This window comes from Lepidochelys olivacea (genome assembly GCF_965140295.1).
Source record: "Lepidochelys olivacea isolate rLepOli2 genome assembly, chromosome: 2".
Lineage (NCBI taxonomy): Eukaryota > Metazoa > Chordata > Testudines > Cheloniidae > Lepidochelys > Lepidochelys olivacea.
Window position 1 is genome coordinate 23,085,311 of NC_140412.1, and position 18,539 is coordinate 23,103,849.

The window sequence follows — 18,539 nt, forward strand, 5'->3', positions numbered from 1 at the left end:
GAAAACCCACAATTGTAAAGTCAAAGTAGTGTAGAGACAGGCACAAAAGGCAGGATACTCACAGTAGTTTGATTATTCAACATCTCTTCATTAATAAGATTTTTGTATGATTTGCCAAAGTGGTAACAAGGGAACCTCACTGCAAGGTTCTAACTTTGGGCAACTAACTTCTGGACTTTTAGGGTCTGACTTCTCAGAGATGTGGAGGACCCACAGTTTCAATTGACTAAAGCTGTGGGTGACTTGCCCTTCTGTTAGAGCAATATTGTTTCCCTTCAATTTCAAGTAACTTGTATGGTTATGAAGTTAAAAAACATTTAAAAATTAGCTTAAAAAAGAAAGTAACTTTTTAAAAGTCCCCATTCAAAATATAAAAGCCCATCAATTTCAAACTAGAAAGGTTTACAGTGATAGGATAGCTGTCTTTAACTGAAACCATATCCACCGTCTCTAGTGTGTCCATTGCCATGACTGAAAATGGCCATTGACAGTTTTCATTGTCCAAACTTTGTGCTTGTGAAAACTCTCTGCCATTTTTTCATTAGATGACCAATGCACAATGTTTCACTTTACCACAGTGGAAAAATGTGTGCTGGGTTTCCCATCACTCCTCCTGCTATGCCTCTCCTCAAACAAAACCAAGTCAAAGTCCCTGCTGCACCAAAGTCCCTACACTCTTACCTAGTGCATGTGAATTACAGAATGTAAAAGGGCACTGGAGTCGGTCAATGTGAGGCTTCTGCAATCTGTCATTCCAAGGCATGTTAAACTCTGCATGGCCTAGAATAGGTGGAAAGGATTGTGGATCTGGGACCTTATGCTTTTGGATGCACCATCCAGGAAGGAGAACGTGGGTAGTGAAGTGAAGGCTGTGATTCATGGGCTCCAAATTCTGTCATAAGAAATAAGCTGGGTTATACGCTCCACTTCCTGGTCAGGCAATGGCCAGTGAGCACACGCTATTGGAGGCTAGAAGAGGCAACCAAGTCTAATAAAGTATCAGTGGAACAAGCAATCTTGTCCAACCACTAGGAGCGGATCCGTGTTTTCAAAGAATACAAAACTACATTTTATGAGTTGCTTTGACTGGGTTTTGAGAAGAGACAGAGTATTGCTGATGGTTTTGTTCTTTGATAGATCACAGACTGATTTTAAAGGTGCATATTTCACTAGGACACAAATGCCTTAGAGAGAGCTATGTTTACTTTCTGTACCTAAATATAAGAAATGCCAGTCCTCTTCTCCATCTTAATCCCAAAAGAGGAAGGGCAGGGTCCACTCTGTGTTTGTATTTTAATTGGAATAAGATGGCAGATGCCCCCTTCTGCATCAGGCCTGAACTTGGTACCACACTATTCTCTGCTTTTCAAAGCAGTGATTTCGTTCACTCTATCTGCAGCATCTGCACTTACTGCTGTTGTTGACTTCAGCAGTTGTGAAAAGAAAATGGAACCAGCATTATTTCTGCGTTGGCCTCCTCATTCATTTCAGGCTGTGACATAGGTTTGAATTAGCTAACAAACAAATGACATGTTTCAGCCTTTTCTTTCTTAGAAGCTTGTATGCCCCGGTTAACCTTTCTTAAATGTTGACTTCTAGTCCCAACTTCTCTATTCCTCAAAATGTAGTTAGATACGATTAGAACTTTCTGATGGGAATGAAGTGTATAGAGCAAAGATAGTGTATGGTATTAAGGAACCTGAACCTTTCCAAATCCTCTAGCAGCTGTTAGCATAACAGTCCCTTCAGCCCTGGCTGTGCTAACATGAAAAACCGTGGTTTAACTGGGGGTGGAAGCTTGCAGGAGCAGCCATTCTCATGGGAGCCTGGAGCCCCACCTGGCAGGAATTGTGCAAGAGCAGCTAACACTGTGTAGTGTCCAATAGTTTCTGCTGAAATCAGGTAAAAAGAGCTATTGACCTTACAACGCAGTCAAAGCTGAATCTCAGATATAATCCTAGTTTACTTCAAAGCGCAGTCCTAGCTAAAATCAAATCTAAACACTGCTTCTGCTCCCCATGTCTGTTTCTTGGGACTGATTTGCACCCTAGGTTGTGCTGGCTTTGGTTTCTGCCAGAGTATCCCATGTTGTGTTTCTCAGGTGGCAGCAACTCCCCCTGGAGCTGGGTCACAGGCCACCTGCAAACCTTGTTCTGCCAGAAGTTGGCTCAGCCTCAGTGTGGGTGCGGCTGGCCTGGGAAGGGATGGGGCTGGCCTAACCGTGATGCACTGCTTCAGCACCTCTGCAAGACAACCCTTCCTAGCTGGGTTCTGTCTGTGAAGCCCTGACCAGATTTTAAAGCTGCCCTTCTCTGGCTTAGGACACCTTTTCCAGTACAGCTATCCCTGTAGGTACTTGGGAGTACAAGTTACATCCCCTTGTGCCTGTGGAGATAAAGTTGACTCATGCTATAAAAGGAATAGGAAGGGACAAAAATTGTTCCCAGTTGGGGGTTTGAGGGCAAATAGAAGGATCACGATCGCTGTCCAAGTGAGAAGTTCCCTGTGTATTCTGGTGCAGTCTATTGTGATGCCAAAATTGAGTTTGTATGTAGCAGTAAGGAGTGTGTCACTGCGGGTCTGTAGACAATGGATTTAAGAGAAGTTGGCCATGTCTGTGAGGAAGGGATGTAGCTGTTTTGCTGCTGGCCTCCAGCCTCGCACCTGCATGTCCTTCAGATGGGGCCAATGTTCCATTGAAATCCCAATGACACCATGATGTCACTGGCCCAGGGGGCAGCACTAAAGCAGCAGTTTGCTCCATGGACCCAGCATATTAGATAGCAATTAACACACAATCTTGTAAGCAGGGCTGTTCCTTATAGTCTCTGCACCAATCTCAGCTGTATGATGAATTCACATCTCTCTTTTTTTTTTTTTAAGGCTGAGAACAGTGAGAATGCATGGCTTTTTCTGCACCTTCTCAACTGTCCTCTCTGTACTCCAAAAGTGTTTGAATTCCCTCCCAATTCCTGATCAGTATTTGTATTAGAATAGTGCCTAGAGCCCCAGCATGGAAGAGGCAAGCCCTGCCTGAAGAGCTCATCACCCATTCCATGCACAAACTGATCTCCTTGGATTACAGAACACAAGGCGACAGCCTCCAGAACCAACAAGACAACCCACTTTGATCCCTGGCTATATTGCAATAGTAGGCTGTTCCTAGGCTTTGAGGGTGTGTAAGAAAAAGTAACTGAATTGAAACTGCCTAACTTATAGGGTGGTTAGAGCTATACACCAAGGTGGATATAAAGGCAAAGAGGTGAGTGCAATGGATGGATGTTTTATGCCTGCATAGGGGAGGAGGTGGTATAATACCTCCACAGCCTCAGCAGAAGCACATTTGCTGGCAGCCCCTGATATAGCTATGGAAAAGGTGCAATTTGTACCCCTCTAGTGCATCATCCTTCCAACAAAAGATTGGAGATGGGGGTTGCAGGATTATGGCCTCGCCTCTCCCCCCCTCAGCCCAGGCACACCCCCTTTCTGGTGTGTTGAGCAGAGCTAGTCAGAGGAACTGTGATGGAAGTTTTCTGTTGAAGACTGCACTTCTGTCAAAATCAAAATGCTCTGTGGAATCTTGTCTGTTTCACAAAAGTCTTGACTTAGAGTTAAAAAAGCCAAAAGGGAAAGAAATTCTGACAGCGTTGAAATGTTCCATATGGACAGTTTAGGAATGAAATATTTTTATTTTTCCTTTCACCGTCTTTTTGAGCTTTTTGGTGTGATATTACATATGATGATTTAAAATAAAAAAGTTCAAAGTCATAAAACATTTTTGCAACTGAAATATTTTGATTTTGTCAACGCAAAATGTTTTGATTTATCCCAAACAATCCTCCCCCCCACTTGCACTCCTCTCCCCAAATTCTCCTTTATTGGGGATTTAGAAATGTTTGGGTTTTGTTCCTAATTGGAAAGAAAACATTTTGAAATCTCAAAATCCTTCACAATATGGAATATCTGTTCTCCACAAGCTCTAAAGTTAAGTGCTGTTGGTAGGTTTAAATCTTCTACCCTCCCTTTGTGCTCAGAGAGTTGTGAAGATGTGGTCTCTAGTGAGCAGAAGGTGCTGCCTATTGGGGAAGGAGCTCCTCCCAGCCTCTCCTGCTCACCTGGCGAGAGTAGCAATCTGGCCTTTAGTTTTCTGAAATCAGCTAATTATAATGAAGAGATTTTGCTCAAACTCTTCCCCAAAAAACTGCCTCTCTGGGCTGAGACCTAGCCTGGATCAGTTCAGCCCAAATGGAAGTTGTTTCGGCAAGTTAGGAATAGCTGATGTGAAATGGAAATTGCTACATTATGCACTGCCTAGGCCCTGTTCTGTATGGCTGTTACTGGGGCTTGTGCGCTTTGGAAAGAAACAAAGGAGATGGCAATGACTGCGGTCCACCAGTGCCTCCCCTACAGAACCAGGACATTGATCATGGGGGTCATGCACAGCTGATGCTAATATATAGAATTCAAAATCCTAGTTCTATTCTACGAGGCCTGAATTGGCTATATCAGAGATGTCTTATTTGTTACCCACCAAGCCAGCTGCAGTCCACAGGCTTCCACTAGGCAGGCCCAAACTAAGACTCCGACATGTAGGGAGCAGAGCATTCTCAGGACTGGGAATCCCAGCTGTGGAATCCTTTACCAGAGTAGCAGTTGTTGTCTGGCAGCCAATGGCTGGAATTGGGGCAAATCCCCAGTGTAGACAAGATCATCAACTGAGGTACAGACTCCCTCCTCCTTCTCCCCCCAAAAGTCCCCCAATTCTCATGTGTAATTTTGCATCTACAAATACAAGATGGAAGGTCAATAGAAATTTGAAAAGTTAGCTGTAAAATCATAACCTTAAAAATGATGCTATTCAATCTTGCTCGGCAAGGTGATTATAGCATGGAGGGGGGAAAATCCTATATCTGTGGCATGGTGAAATAGCATCTGAAGGTCTAGTAAATCTCTGTGTACCACAGTCTAATCTTCCAAAACCAGGCAGATAACAATAGGCACTACAGTTTTATTTTTCGGTTGAGTAACTAAATGGATAGGGAGTTTTCCAGCTGGATGAAAACCCTGTAATGCAATGTCTGAAAGACAGCGCTATATCTGCCATTAGATCACAGCTCACTGGCACCGAATAATTACTGTATAATTTAATGCCAATGCAAACAAAACAAGCTAATGCATTTGTTCCCCAATAGATCATTTTGTCCTTTAAGTGTAACCCTACTAGTTCTTCAGCATCATCATGTAGCTCCTTGTGTCCTCTTGCAATGTTTAAATTGTATCCAAAAGAAGATGTGGAAAAATTCAAAAATTGTCAAAAACTGTCTAAAATTATGCAATGACTAAAGGTATAGTGTTAAAACTACTGGCCAGATTCCACTTTCAGTTATGGTCCACGGGCCAAGATTATACATTCAAGACTCCACATCCCCCTCCCTCCACAAAAGGACGCCCCTGATGTGAGCAGAAGGGTTGTACACAGGCCGAGGATAGAACTGGACCTTTACATAGTAATGAAAAGTTTAGCTGCTATTATTTATGAAGTACTTTAGTGCCAACTTTAGGATCATTCATTGGGAAAATATGCCCCTCCATCTTGGGCCACTGCTATTTTTGACCTTTGTTGCTCTTCCTTCCCCACTCTTCTTTTTCTGTTTCCACCACCTCTTTTCTGCATGTCACTTCTGTGTTCTAGGCTCAACAAAACAATTCAAAAATTTAAACACCAAACACACTGTCAATAAAATGAGTTTAGAGTGTGATCATGTTTCAATTCTTGAGAACTGTGCAGTAAAGCAAGATAGTCTCCTAAATCTCCGTAACAACATGCTCAGTGACAGTTTAGATGCTTAAATGCCCTTGAAAGCAAATTCCACCTAGAGGTGGTAGTTTGGTGATAAAGCTGTACAGTGTGTTGTCACAAACCGTTCTGTGATAAGGTGCTCTAATCTGCCACTGTGACAGCAGAAACGACTCTGCGTAACTACTTAATTCAGTTACATAGTAGCATCTTCATGAAGCTCTGCTGATGCATCAAATTCTTTCCCCTTGCACACTGTAAAATTCATGCTTTTGAGCTTTGAAATGGATGAAGTACTGTCCAGGTTCTCATTTAACATAAGAACGGCTATACTGGATCAGACCAATGATACATCTAGCCCAGTATCCTGATTGCTGACAGTGACCAAAGCCAGGTGCTTCGGAGGGAATGAACAGAACAGGCAGTCATCAAGTGATCCATTCCCTTTTGTTCACTCCAAGCTTCTGGCAAACAGAGGGTAGAGGACACTCAGAGAACTTAGCTCAAGTACCAAAGGCAAAAAAAAAAAAAAGTTACCTTATTTTGGATTTACACAGGCAAAACAACTCCCATGTGAGAGAAAAGCCTATGACTGTGTATATGATTTTACTAGAAGTTGCCATAGTAGAGTGGAAGTGGAATAGTAGGCAGTATACCTGTGTCCTGTCATGGTCATAGGACAATAGCAGGTGTTTCAAAGGAAGATGTGAACTGCTTTTCACCACGTCTAAATTCAGCAGCTACCTCTGTTCAATACTAAACCATGGGTGGTTATGGAGTGATTTCTTCTTGATCAAAGTAGGTGTTTAGATTATGCCCTGAAACATCAGGATTGGTATCCCTTGTGATTTTATTGAAGTCAATGTGTGCTTTGCCTAAGTAAGGACTTCAAAATTAGGGTCAAGTCAAATCTCCCTTCCCATTCCCCCGTCCCTCAAAAACAGGTTAAAGTTCCTTTTGATGTTTAAAGCTCTGAGCAAATGAATTTTAAAAGAAGGAAAGATAAAGAGGTTATGTACCTGTAACTGGAGATTCTTCAAGATGGGTGGGCCCTATCATTATTCCACTGAGGGTTATATGCATGTGCCATGCATCTGGAGCCAGAGGATTTGATAGTAGTAGTATCCGTTGGTCCACATATGTGCCCTTCCTCTGCCCCGTGGTTTTGTCTGAGGCAATAAAGGGCAGCATGGACCGACTGCCCTCAGTTTCTTCTCCACCGTAAATCGAACAGATCCACAGCAGAGGGGAAGGAGGGCGGGACTGGAATATGGATAGGGACCACACATCTCGATGAACCTCCAGTTACAGGTAAGTAACCTCCTCTTCTTCTTCGAGTGATAGTCCCTACTGTATTCCACTGAGGGTGATTATCAAGCAGTACTGAAGTAGGTGGAGGGTGTGAGGAAGAGGACGGAACGGTTGAACGGAGGACACCTCTGTGAAACGAGGCATCTGTGGCAGAATCTTGAATGTGAAGCGAAAGTATGTACCAAACTCCACATGGCTGCCCTAATATGTCTGGAAGCAGTACACCGATGAAGTGAGCTGTAGCTCACAAAAGCTTATGCTCAAATAAATTTGTTAGTCTCTAAGGTGCCACAAGTCCTCCTTTTCTTTTTGTACTTGATGTGTGCACCCTCGTGGAATGGGCTTTCTCTCTCTAAGGGGTGGGGACAGTCCCAATAACCGATAGCAAAGCATAATGCACCTTAAACCCACTTGGAGATTCTCGTGTGAAGACAGCATACCCTTTAATTAATTCAGCTATAGTGATAAACTGTCTAGATGACTTCCTGAATGGTCTTGTCCTCTGCAAGTAGAAGGCCAAGGCCCTGCAGACATTGAGAGAGTAAATGTGCTGCTCTTCTGCCGAGACATGAGGCTTCAGAAAGAAAGCAGGTAAGTGTGTAGGTTGGTTTAGATGAAAGTGTGATGGCACCTTCAGTAGAAACTTGGGGTGCAGATGCAGGGAAACTTTGTCCCTATGGAATGTGGTAAAAGGGGAGTCCACCATCATGGCTTCCAATTCTCCTACTCTTCTCACAGAAGTAATAGGTACCAGGAAGGCGATCTTCATAGAAAGTAGAGACAGGAAGCATGAAGCCAGAGTTTCAAAGGGCGATTTCATTAGTGTCAGGAGGACAAGGTTGAGGTCCCAATGGGGAGCAATAGGTTGAACAGGTGGGTAAATTCTAAGGCGGCTCTTCCAAAACCTGGTAGTCAATGGGTGAGTAAACACAGAATGCTCTTCCACAGGGGGTGGGGGTGGAAAGCACTAATAGATGGAATTGAGACTGAGCCCTGGTGTCTTCAGGGACAGAAGGTAATCTAATAGAAGGGGACTGTCCGTGTCCTCAGGGGCAAGGCCCCTCTGCTGGGCCCAGGAAGTTAAACGCTTGCACTTGGCCTGATCAGAACACCTCGTTGACGCTTTCCTGCTACTCGAGAGGATGTCTTGTACTGCCAACAAACAGTCCTGTTCTAGTGAAGATGTCCATCCAAAAACCAAGCTCTGAGGTGAAGTCTCTACAGGTTGAGATGCCTAATCCTGCCGCCGTGTTGTGTGAGCAGTTCTGGTAAAGTTGGCAGTGGAAGTGGGGGATGTGCTGACATGCAGAGAAAGTGGGGAAACCAGAACTGATGAGGCCAAAATGTGGCAACCAGAATAACCACGGCCCTCTTCTGCCTGATTTTGTAGAGGACATGTGGCAGGTAGCAGATCTGGTTGGATCAATGTATGATGAGGGCATTGCCTTGGGAATGGGTGCCAAGGTCCCTCTGGAACAAGTATGTGATGCACTTGCTGTTAGCATGGGAGGCAAAAAGGTCCCTGATCAGAGTCCCCCATTGGTCGAAAACATCGCTGACTACGATGTCGTGGAGCTCACATTCATGGTCAGTCACAAATTTCCTGCTGAGAGAGTCTTCAGTCAAGTTCTGAGTCCCCGGTTGCTGACAATAGAATCTTGTGGGCAATGCACTAATCCCACGACTGAAGTGCTTCTGCACAAAGTGCTGGTGACTACATGCCCCCCTTGTTTGTTGATGTAATAAATGGTGGTAGTGTTGTCCGACATAATGAGGACATGACAGGAGCAAATATTTGGGAGAAATGTGTGACACGCCCTTCACACTACTTGAAGCTCTAGAGTGTTGATGTGCATCCTGGATTCCCAAGTGGTCCAAGTCCCACGTGTCATGTGCTCACCCACGTGGGCACCCCATCCAGCGAGTGATACATCTGTGAATCATCATGTCTGGGGAGGATGGAAGGAAGTGTATCCTGATGCAGACCTGAACCGGATCTGTCCGCCATCGGAGGGAGGAGAGTACAGTGGGGGGAACTGTCAGCAGGAGGTCCATGGTATGTCACGTGGGAGAATAGACCTTCTGGAGCCACAGATGAAGGCAGCAAAGGTGAAGACAAGCACAGGTGGTGACATATGTACATGCTGCCATGTGGCCAAGGAGGGAAAGGCAAGTCCCCATTGGAACAGAACTACTTTGGCAATCAGTTCCTGCAGGACCTGAAATCTGTCCCTTGGTAGGAAGGCTAATGCCAAGACCACATTAGTGGAGGTCCCAATGAATTCTAGGGACTGTGTGGGATCCAAAGTCGATTTTTCAATGTTTACACTCACCCCCAGGGTGAAGGAGAATGAGCAATGTGGAGGTTGAGGCTCGAGCCTATCCCATGGATCGCACTGCTAGGAGCCAGTTGTTGAGATATGGGAATATAAAGACTCCTTGATGCTGGAGGTGGGCTGCTACTACAGAGAAAACTTTGGTGAAGACCCATGGAGCCATGGTGAGTCTGAACGGTAGGATCCTCTATTGGAAGTGCTGAAGGCTGACTGTGAATCTCAGGCACCTTCTGTCGGTTGGATGGATGTCGATCTTAAAATAGGCATCCTACATATTGAGAGCTATAAATCACATGCCTTTTTCTAGTGAAGGAATGATGGCTGCTAAGGTGACCATATGAAACTTCGGCTTGTGTATGAACCATTTGAGATGATGGAGTCTAAGATTGGTCTTCACGTACCCTTCTTCTTGGGTACTAGGAAATAAGTGGAATAAAATCCTGCACCCTGATAGGTTGGAGGAAAAGGTTCTGTCGCTCCCCTTTGGAGTCCACCTCTAGTTAGAGGATACTGTCACAAGGATGGTCCTTGGGGCAGGATGTGGATGAGGTAGCATTGTGAACTCAATTGCACAGTGATGTTGAATGACATCCAGGGCCCATTTGTCCATTGTTATTGTACTCCAACCTGGTCAAAAGAGTGCTAGACACTGCCCAAAGGGCATGGATTGGGTATATAGCACGAGGCATGGTGGTTGGTGTCTCTCTAGGTGCACTCAGAAATATTGCTTCTGCGAAGACTGAGTATGCGATGTTGAAGACTGTGACGATGGACCTGAAGGATGGGATCTTTGAGTCTTCTGCTGTTTTCAAGGAGGATTGTAGTGCCATTGATGGATAAACTGAGGAGCTGTGAACCACTGGGCAGGCGGTGGATGGAAGAACTTGTGCTTGAGTGCAGCTGTGTAGATACCCAGAGATTGTAGAGTGTCTCTAGAATCCTTTAGAGAGTGGAGAGAATCATCGGTCTTCTGATTAAAGGGGTGAGATTCATTGAAAGGGAGGTCTTCCCTGGGGAAACTGACGAATGCAGCCATGATTTCCTTCTCATGACAATCCCCGTGGCCATTGTGTGTGAAGCGGTATCATCCTCATGATTAGCTTACCCTCCTCCAAGATAGCTTGGAAGCGGGCAGGATCCTGCTGGGGAAGCTTGTCTGTAAAGTCCGCCAGTTTACTGTAATTGAGAACGTCTGGTAGCTGGAAATCTGAAATTTGAAGGCTAGCTAATGAGAAGACCTTGTGCCCCAGAAGGTCCAGTCGTTTGCCATCCTTGTCCGCCAGGGTGGGTCCAACTGCAGCTTCCTGGCAACCTCCATGAGGTGCTTCTTGAGGCGGAGAGCCCAGCCTTCCGGGATATGGCTTGGGAAGAGAGGCAGATATTGCGCGTGGATGAAATGAGCACTTCTCCCAAGCAGTACAGGCAGCATTGGTGCTTGTCACTGACCGAGAACGAATGCAGGCAGGATGTGCTGATCTTGAACCCTGGCATCTTCAGCATAATCTAGTACCCACGTGTGGGTGCTGGGGTGGGGTGAGTGGGTGCGGGGGAACTGTAGACAATGGAGTTCTCAAAGTTTCTTAATTCCTAAAATCTAACACTAAAAACAACAAAAAAAACTGTGTACAAATCTAAAACAGTTTTTTTTTAAAGTGCATCAGAGATGAGAGAACACTAGCAGCTCCAACTCGAACCATGCAACAGTGAGAAGGAATTGAGGGTGCGGTTGCCATGCCCTGCCCTTTATTGCCTCGGATGAAACCCTGAGGCAGAGGAAGGCTGCGTATGCGAACCAACAGAATCTACTACTGTTAAAAGCTCCAGCTCTGGGTGTATAGTGCATGTGTTTAACCCTCAGCGGAATACAATAAGGACCATCACTCAAAGAAGAGCTTGTAGTTAAAACACTGGACTTAGACTTGTAAGATCTTGGTTCAGTTCCCAGCCCTGCTACATACTTCCTGTACAGCTCCTGTGCCTCAGTTCCCCATCTGTATAATGGGGATGAAATACCATCCTTCTCACATGTTTTGTCTATCTTGTTTATGTAAATGGTAACTTCTTCAGGGCATGCACTGTCCCTTATGTTTGTGCAGGGCCTAGGATAGTGAGGCCACTCAGCTGGGCTAGGTGTACAAACAGGAATGGATAACAGCAACAAAAAAAATTATTGCTGATTTATTTATTGCGACGTCAGGGCTTTGTAGGTTAAAATTTTGCCTCTCAGTTACATATGCTCAACTCCTGTTGACTTAATGGGGGTTGTGTACACGTATCTGAGGGGAGAATTTGACCCCTCACCAAATCAACAGAGAATCTGGATCAAAGAGCAAAGCTACAAACATCTCAGATGCAGGAAATGTTAAGAACTGTCTGGAGAAACCTGAAAAGAAAGTTGCAGACTACAGACTATTTTAAGGAGCAGTCAGTAAACCTGAATTAAATTGTAGGTGTGGTCACAATTAATAGACAACAGGGAATAAGACGTTTAACAGTCAGGCAATAAGACATAATTGTATTGTTTAAAGCACATCTTGGGAGCATATTGAGGCATAAGGCAAAGTTGATTATTTCCAGCTCCCTGGAGAATTGCTAATCATTAATCAGCACTATCCTGCTGCACTGTAGTCTAAACTAAATGCTCCTGTTGGGATTAGAGGATGGGGTCTTGAAAGAAAGGAATGTATTATATTGGTTGTGTGTGTATCTATATCTATATCTATATATACCTACACCTACTTATAAGTAAGTCTCTTTTGACATTAGTGACAGCATATGAGTGGTATGGACAGGACCAGAAAGGATGAGCAGCTCTGTCTCACTTGAGCTGAGGAGACAATGATGGTTTCAATACTGAGAGGAATTTAATCACATACACTATGCATACTAATGCATTATAAAACACCCAGAGGCACTCAGCAAGTTTCAGTTTTAAAAGAGAGAGAAATTCGCCCTCAGCAGTCATAAAGGAACAGATACATTATCAGATTGAAGTGTCAGCATGACTGAGTTTTGGGGCCAGATTCTCAGAGAGCTCAGCAGCTCCAGGTGGGCCACAAAATGCTCAGAGAGTCAGTCATAAATTGGAGCCAGAAAGAAGGTTTTAGGGTGAGACTGAATGGAGACTCAGTGGCTTGGAGGGAGATAGTTCAGGTTGGATAGGGCAGTAAATCTGAGAACTCATCTTCTGCCAGGGAACAGGTGATGCCAAGACAGAAGCATGGGATGGGTGTGTCTGAAATACAAATCAGGACTCTGCTCTATGCCTTAGAAGTTAATCAGCCCAGTACACTTATTTTCTGTCCCGCATGCTTTCACCTCTTGGAAAGTTTCCCTTCTCTTTTAACGTGGTCTAAAGTAAGAGGCAAAACAGGGATGACGACAACAATGAATTCTACATAGTAATACAGAAGAAAGGTCTCTTAGCGTCAGGGGGAGTGCAGGATTCAAAACGAGGAAATCCTAAACTGTTTAGTCTCAAATCTAACACAGATTTATTGTGAAAATCATATGTATGGAAGGGGACTGTTGGCCCTTTACTGAAACTTGGAAGCGTTTCAAGTTGGCCCTCTCCCAGTACCAAAGGAAAGGGGAAGGGCTGATGAGAAATCAAGATCCTGAGACTGACAGTCCCCAGGGCAAATGGGGAGGGGCCAATGCTCCAGATCAGGCTGGCAGACCAATAAGGGAGTCAGGAGCCTGGGGTTCCGTTCTCTGTGAGAGCTGGAGCTGCCTGAGCCAGAGCAGGCCAAGCTAAGGAGAGAGCAGGGCCGAGCTGGGAGCCCAGCCACAGCAGCCAGAGCCAGAGGGCCAGAGAGCAGAGCCGAGCTGGGAGCAGAGCCGCAGCAGCCAGAGCCAGAGGGCCAGAGAGCAGGGCCGAGCTGGGAGCAGAGCCGCAGCAGCCAGAGCCAGAGGGCCAGAGAGCAGGGCCGAGCTGGGAGCCCAGCCGCAGCAGCCAGGGCCAGAGGGCCAGAGAGCAGGGCCGAGCTGGGAGCAGAGCCGCAGCAGCCAGAGCCAGAGGGCCAGAGAGCAGGGCCGAGCTGGGAGCCCAGCCGCAGCAGCCAGGGCCAGAGGGCCAGAGAGCAGGGCCGAGCTGGGAGCCCAGCCGCAGCAGCCAGGGCCAGAGGGCCAGAGAGCAGGGCCGAGCTGGGAGCCCAGCCTCAACAGCCAGGTCCAGAGGGCCAGAGAGCAGGGCCGAGCTGGGAGCCCAGCCGCAGCAGCCAGGGCCAGAGGGCCAGAGAGCAGGGCCGAGCTGGGAGCCCAGCCGCAGCAGCCAGAGCCAGAGGGCCAGAGAGCAGGGCCGAGCTGGGAGCCCAGCCGCAGCAGCCAGAGCCAGAGGGCCAGAGAGCAGGGCCGAGCTGGGAGCCCAGCCGCAGCAGCCAGAGCCAGAGGGCCAGAGAGCAGGGCCAGGCTAGGAGCCCAGCCTCAACAGCCAGGGCCAGAGGGCCAGAGAGCAGGGCCAGGCTGGGAGCCCAGCCTCAACAGCCAGAGCCAGAGGGCCAGAGAGCAGGGCCAGGCTGGGAGCCCAGCCTCAACAGCCAGGGCCAGAGGCCCAGAGAGCAGGGCCGAGCTGGGAGCCCAGCCGCAGCAGCCAGAGCCAGAGGGCCAGAGAGCAGAGCCGAGCTGGGAGCCCAGCCGCAGCAGCCAGAGCCAGAGGGCCAGAGAGCAGGGCCGAGCTGGGAGCAGAGCCGCAGCAGCCAGAGCCAGAGGGCCAGAGAGCAGGGCCGAGCTGGGAGCCCAGCCGCAGCAGCCAGAGCCAGAGGGCCAGAGAGCAGGGCCGAGCTGGGAGCCCAGCCGCAGCAGCCAGGGCCAGAGAGCAGGCCGGAGCTGGGAGCCCAGCGGCAGCAGCCAGAGCCAGAGGGCCAGAGAGCAGGGCCGAGCTGGGAGCCCAGCGGCAGCAGCCAGAGCCAGAGGGCCAGAGAGCAGGGCCGAGCTGGGAGCCCAGCGGCAGCAGCCAGAGCCAGAGGGCCAGAGAGCAGGACCGAGCTGGGAGCCCAGCCGCAGCAGCCAGAGCCAGAGGGCCAGAGAGCAGGGCCGAGCTGGGAGCCCAGCCGCAGCAGCCAGGGCCAGAGGGCCAGAGAGCAGGGCCGAGCTGGGAGCCCAGCCGCAGCAGCCAGAGCCAGAGGGCCAGAGAGCAGGGCCAGGCTGGGAGCCCAGCCTCAACAGCCAGAGCCAGAGGGCCAGAGAGCAGGGCCAGGCTGGGAGCCCAGCCTCAACAGCCAGGGCCAGAGAGCAGGGCCGAGCTGGGAGCCCAGCCGCAGCAGCCAGAGCCAGAGGGCCAGAGAGCAGGGCCAAGCTGGGAGCCCAGCCGCAGCAGCCAGAGCCAGAGGGCCAGAGAGCAGGGCCGAGCTGGGAGCCCAGCGGCAGCAGCCAGGGCCAGAGGGCCAGAGAGCAGGGCCGAGCTGGGAGCCCAGCGGCAGCAGCCAGAGCCAGAGGGCCAGAGAGCAGGGCCGAGCTGGGAGCCCAGCGGCAGCAGCCAGGGCCAGAGGGCCAGAGAGCAGGGCCGAGCTGGGAGCCCAGCCGCAGCAGCCAGGGCCAGAGAGCCAGAGAGCAGGGCCGAGCTGGGAGCCCAGCCGCAGCAGCCAGGGCCAGAGGGCCAGAGAGCAGGGCCGAGCTGGGAGCCCAGCCGCAGCAGCCAGGGCCAGAGGGCCAGAGAGCAGGGCCGAGCTGGGAGCCCAGCGGCAGCAGCCAGAGCCAGAGGGCCAGAGAGCAGGGCCGAGCTGGGAGCCCAGCGGCAGCAGCCAGAGCCAGAGGGCCAGAGAGCAGGGCCGAGCTGGGAGCCCAGCCGCAGCAGCCAGGGCCAGAGGGCCAGAGAGCAGGGCCGAGCTGGGAGCCCAGCCGCAGCAGCCAGGGCCAGAGGGCCAGAGAGCAGGGCCGAGCTGGGAGCCCAGCCGCAGCAGCCAGGGCCAGAGAGCAGGGCCGAGCTGGGAGCCCAGCCGCAGCAGCCAGGGCCAGAGAGCAGGGCCGAGCTGGGAGCCCAGCCGCAGCAGCCAGGGCCAGAGGGCCAGAGAGCAGGGCCGAGCTGGGAGCAAAGCCGCAGCAGCCAGGGCCAGAGGGCCAAAGAGCAGGGCCAAGCTGGGAGCGCAGCCGCAGCAGCCAGAGCTACAGGAACAAAGAGCAGGACCGAGCTGGGAGCCCAGCCGCAGCAGCCAGGGCCAGAGGGCCAGAGAGCAGGGCCGAGCTGGGAGCCCAGCCGCAGCAGCCAGGGCCAGAGAGCCAGAGAGCAGGGCCGAGCTGGGAGCCCAGCCGCAGCAGCCAGGGCCAGAGGGCCAGAGAGCAGGGCCGAGCTGGGAGCCCAGCCGCAGCAGCCAGAGCCAGAGGGCCAGAGAGCAGGGCCGAGCTGGGAGCCCAGCCGCAGCAGCCAGAGCCAGAGGGCCAGAGAGCAGGGCCGAGCTGGGAGCCCAGCCGCAGCAGCCAGAGCCAGAGGGCCAGAGAGCAGGGCCGAGCTGGGAGCCCAGCCGCAGCAGCCAGGGCCAGAGGGCCAGAGAGCAGGGCCGAGCTGGGAGCCCAGCCGCAGCAGCCAGGGCCAGAGGGCCAGAGGGCCAGAGAGCAGGGCCGAGCTGGGAGCAAAGCCGCAGCAGCCAGGGCCAGAGGGCCAGAGAGCAGGGCCGAGCTGGGAGCGCAGCCGCAGCAGCCAGAGCTAGAGGACCAGAGAGCAGGGCCGAGCTGGGAGCCCAGCCGCAGCAGCCAGGGCCAGAGGGCCAGAGAGCAGGCGCGAGCTGGGAGCCCAGCCGCAGCAGCCAGGGCCAGAGGGCCAGAGAGCAGGGCCGAGCTGGGAGCCCAGCCGCAGCAGCCAGGGCCAGAGGGCCAGAGAGCAGGGCCGAGCTGGGAGCCCAGCCGCAGCAGCCAGGGACAGAGGGCCAGAGAACAGGGCCGAGCTGGGAGCCCAGCCGCAGCAGCCAGGGCCAGAGAGCAGGGACGAGCTGGGAGCCCAGCCGCAGCAGCCAGGGCCGGAGGGCCAGAGAGCAGGGCCGAGCTGGGAGCAAAGCCGCAGCAGCCAGGGCCAGAGGGCCAAAGAGCAGGGCCAAGCTGGGAGCGCAGCCGCAGCAGCCAGAGCTACAGGAACAAAGAGCAGGACCGAGCTGGGAGCCCAGCCGCAGCAGCCAGAGCCAGAGGGCCAGAGAGCAGGGCCGAGATGGGAGCAAAGCCGCAGCAGCCAGGGCCAGAGGGCCAGAGAGCAGGGCCGAGCTGGGAGCCCAGCCGCAGCAGCCAGGGCCAGAGGGCCAGAGAGCAGGGCCGAGCTGGGAGCCCAGCCGCAGCAGCCAGGGCCAGAGGGCCAGAGAGCAGGGCCGAGCTGGGCGCAAAGCCGCAGCAGCCAGAGCCAGAGGGCCAGAGAGCAGGGCCGAGCTGGGAGCGCAGCCGCAGCAGCCAGGGCCAGAGGGCCAGAGAGCAGGCCCGAGCTGGGAGCCCAGCCGCAGCAGCCAGGGCCAGAGGGCCAGAGAGCAGGCCCGAGCTGGGAGCAGAGCCGCAGCAGCCAGAGCCAGAGGGCCAGAGAGCAGGGCCGAGCTGGGAGCAGAGCCGCAGCAGCCAGAGCCAGAGGGCCAGAGAGCAGGGCCGAGCTGGGAGCCCAGCCGCAGCAGCCAGAGCCAGAGGGCCAGAGAGCAGGGCCGAGCTGGGAGCCCAGCCGCAGCAGCCAGGGCCAGAGGGCCAGAGAGCAGGGCCGAGCTGGGAGCCCAGCCGCAGCAGCCAGGGCCAGAGGGCCAGAGAGCAGGGCCGAGCTGGGAGCCCAGCCGCAGCAGCCAGGGCCAGAGGGCCAGAGAGCAGGGCCGAGCTGGGAGCCCAGCCGCAGCAGCCAGGGCCAGAGGGCCAGAGAGCAGGGCCGAGCTGGGAGCCCAGCCGCAGCAGCCAGGGCCAGAGGGCCAGAGAGCAGAGCCGAGCTGGGAGCCCAGCCGCAGCAGCCAGGGCCAGAGGGCCAGAGAGCAGGGCCGAGCTGGGAGCCCAGCCGCAGCAGCCAGAGCCAGAGGGCCAGAGAGCAGGGCCAGGCTAGGAGCCCAGCCTCAACAGCCAGGGCCAGAGGGCCAGAGAGCAGGGCCAGGCTGGGAGCCCAGCCTCAACAGCCAGAACCAGAGGGCCAGAGAGCAGGGCCAGGCTGGGAGCCCAGCCTCAACAGCCAGGGCCAGAGGGCCAGAGAGCAGGGCCGAGCTGGGAGCCCAGCCGCAGCAGCCAGGGCCAGAGGGCCAGAGAGCAGGGCCAAGCTGGGAGCCCAGCCGCAGCAGCCAGAGCCAAAGGGCCAGAGAGCAGGGCCGAGCTGGGAGCCCAGCCGCAGCAGCCAGAGCCAGAGGGCCAGAGAGCAGGGCCGAGCTGGGAGCCCAGCCGCAGCAGCCAGAGCCAGAGGGCCAGAGAGCAGGGCCGAGCTGGGAGCCCAGCCGCAGCAGCCAGGGCCAGAGGGCCAGAGAGCAAGCCCGAGCTGGGAGCCCAGCCGCAGCAGCCAGGGCCAGAGGGCCAGAGAGCAGGGCCGAACTGGGAGCAGAGCCGCAGCAGCCAGAGCCAGAGGGCCAGAGAGCAGGGCCGAGCTGGGAGCCCAGCCGCAGCAGCCAGAGCCAGAGGGCCAGAGAGCAGGGCCGAGCTGGGAGCCCAGCCGCAGCAGCCAGGGCCAGAGGGCCAGAGAGCAGGGCCGAGCTGGGAGCCCAGCCGCAGCAGCCAGGGCCAGAGGGCCAGAGAGCAGGGCCGAGCTGGGAGCCCAGCCGCAGCAGCCAGGGCCAGAGGGCCAGAGAGCAGGGCCGAGCTGGGAGCCCAGCCGCAGCAGCCAGAGCCAGAGGGCCAGAGAGCAGGGCCGAGCTGGGAGCCCAGCCGCAGCAGCCAGGGCCAGAGGGCCAGAGAGCAGGGCCGAGCTGGGAGCCCAGCCGCAGCAGCCAGGGCCAGAGGGCCAGAGAGCAGAGCCGAGCCGCAGCAGCCAGAGCCAGAGGGCCAGAGAGCAGAGCCGAGCTGGGAGCCCAGCCGCAGCAGCCAGGGCCAGAGGGCCAAAGAGCAGGGCCGAGCTGGGAGCCCAGCCGCAGCAGCCAGAGCCAGAGGGCCAGAGAGCAGGGCCGAGCTGGGAGCCCAGCCGCAGCAGCCAGAGCCAGAGGGCCAGAGAGCAGGGCCGAGCTGGGAGCGCA